We start from the raw sequence: 2,065 nt of genomic DNA, 5'->3' as shown, positions 1-2,065 counted from the left end.
TGCATCATCTGCTCTTTTTTTCTGCCTCTGAAATTTGCCTTTTTCTGAATCAGGTTTTATTTCTAACTTACATAATGGGATAATGAGAGTATTAAATGCATGGCACAGGATATATGTCTAGTTTTAGTTGGTTTTACAGATTTTTTGCAGAGGATATGGGAAGGGATGTCATAGAGTCAAATTTCTAGGCTTGTGTTTTCTTGTACAAATAAAAAACAACAGCAACTCATACATACTGATTGTGATCTATACCATATTATTTTCATGAAATAAGTAAATGCCCCTAAATTATGTATGTATTTTTATTTATCTATTTGATTCATGGAACATATGTAGTGATACACAGGGCTTACTCTTGGTACTCTTGTGCTCAGGAATTACTCCTGGTAGGACTCTGGGAAAGATACGCAATGATGAGGATCAAACACAGTTTAGACATAAGCAAGACAAATGCTCTGCCTACTACACTATCTCACTGGCCATGGAATATGTTTTTAAGTGAAATCATTGAGGAATTGGTCTCTTAGGAGCTTTCCCCATCTATTTTTTTTATAAGCAAATCATCATATATAATTCACATAATATATATTATTATACTATATTATCTATAATATATCATATAAACAAAATGATTAGGGGCCAGGTCTGGTAGATTTTGGCAAGTTCTTAGTATTATCTTCTTTACTTAAATAAAATAAACCCTGTGACGTACTTTCTAGGTATTTTATAGTATTCCGATTGCAAAATAGGTGACCTGTGTTTGTCAGGTCTCCCTACTTCAAGCTATGTTAGCTCTAATTTCCATAGTCCTATGTCAGAACAGCAGAAAATAAACCAATTACATTTGTCATTAGATTGTTTCCAGTCGCTGAAAGGCCATACCTGATGTAGCTCACAAATGTGATAGTTATATTATGGGCAATATCACTTTCCTTTATTTCTTTTAATCCTTTTTTCCTGTTCAACTCAAAAGGATTGGAGGAGCGTTCTTGACTCCTGCTGTGACTAAATGCTGCAGTATGCTTTGTGTCTTCTCCCTTGACCTCAGGCACACAAAGTGGGCTTCTATAGATTGCACTGTTTGCTTCAAGCTTCATGCTGAGACCTTTGCTGTTGACTACATGTTGAATGTTTATGCAATGATTTTTCAACTACTTTTTCAAAAAGGAAAAGTTCATTACTGAAATCATCTGTTGAGAATTAGGATGATCAGCGACTTGCTCCCAATATAAGACTGAAATCAGGATTTCATGGTCAGTGACTTTCAAAGTTACCCTTGTATTGTGGGGGAATATAGGCTCATTGAAAAGAGTTTGTACGTGCTCGCTTCGGCAGCACATATACTAAAATTGGAACGATACAGAGAAGATTAGCATGGCCCCTGCGCAAGGATGACACGCAAATTCGTGAAATGTTCCATATTTAAAAAAAAAAAAAAGAAAAGAAAAGAGTTTGTAAATCACTTAGAAATTACAATATGAAAACTCTTGGTCAAGACACATTTGATAATTAGGGTTGAAATAGTGATTAATAGTTATAAAATTATTTATGGATATTAATTTGAAAGACAATCTGTTTAGCCAATAGAATTCTATTTATACAATGTAACTTTGGATTAAATTAAATTCCTATCAAGTTCTCTATATCTAATAATATTTACTAAGGGTCTACTCTATAGGAAGTACTCTTTTCAAAGTTTAGAATGAAGTAATTTGTATTTTGTTTTCTGATCCATTCAGACACTCTGCCTTTTGATGGGACTACAATAATTTACTTGCTCTTCACAATAATGCTGTGGTTTTTCTCAGAAGCACTTAGTTAAACTGGGAAGAGTTCAGTTTATGTTGCTATCTTGATATTAGGAAGGGACAGCATTGATAATCTCTTGTTCATTCCCATGAGCAAGGATCAAGTTCTGGACTCATCTGCATTCCTATTCTGAGCACCAACATAAACTAGTTGAAGGACTGCAAAAGTGAGAACCTCTTTTAGTTTGTTTTTCCTTTATTTGTAAAGCGAAAGAATTTACTGGCTTCCTACAATTTTTGCTGGAATTATATGAGAT

The 2,065-nt window shown here is 33.9% G+C and overlaps 1 non-coding gene across 1 annotated transcript; it reads left to right on the top strand.

Moving 5' to 3' along the window:
- Window positions 1-1,319: 1,319 nt before the first annotated feature.
- On the top strand, window positions 1,320-1,426 carry LOC126008268 (U6 spliceosomal RNA). The gene has a single exon (XR_007495607.1). It is a non-coding gene; the product is annotated as a U6 spliceosomal RNA (small nuclear RNA).
- The last annotated feature ends 639 nt before the right edge of the window (window positions 1,427-2,065 follow it).

Source organism: Suncus etruscus, chromosome 4, assembly GCF_024139225.1.
Source record: "Suncus etruscus isolate mSunEtr1 chromosome 4, mSunEtr1.pri.cur, whole genome shotgun sequence".
Taxonomy (NCBI): Eukaryota; Metazoa; Chordata; class Mammalia; order Eulipotyphla; family Soricidae; genus Suncus; species Suncus etruscus.
This window is presented reverse-complemented; position numbering and strand designations above follow the sequence as displayed.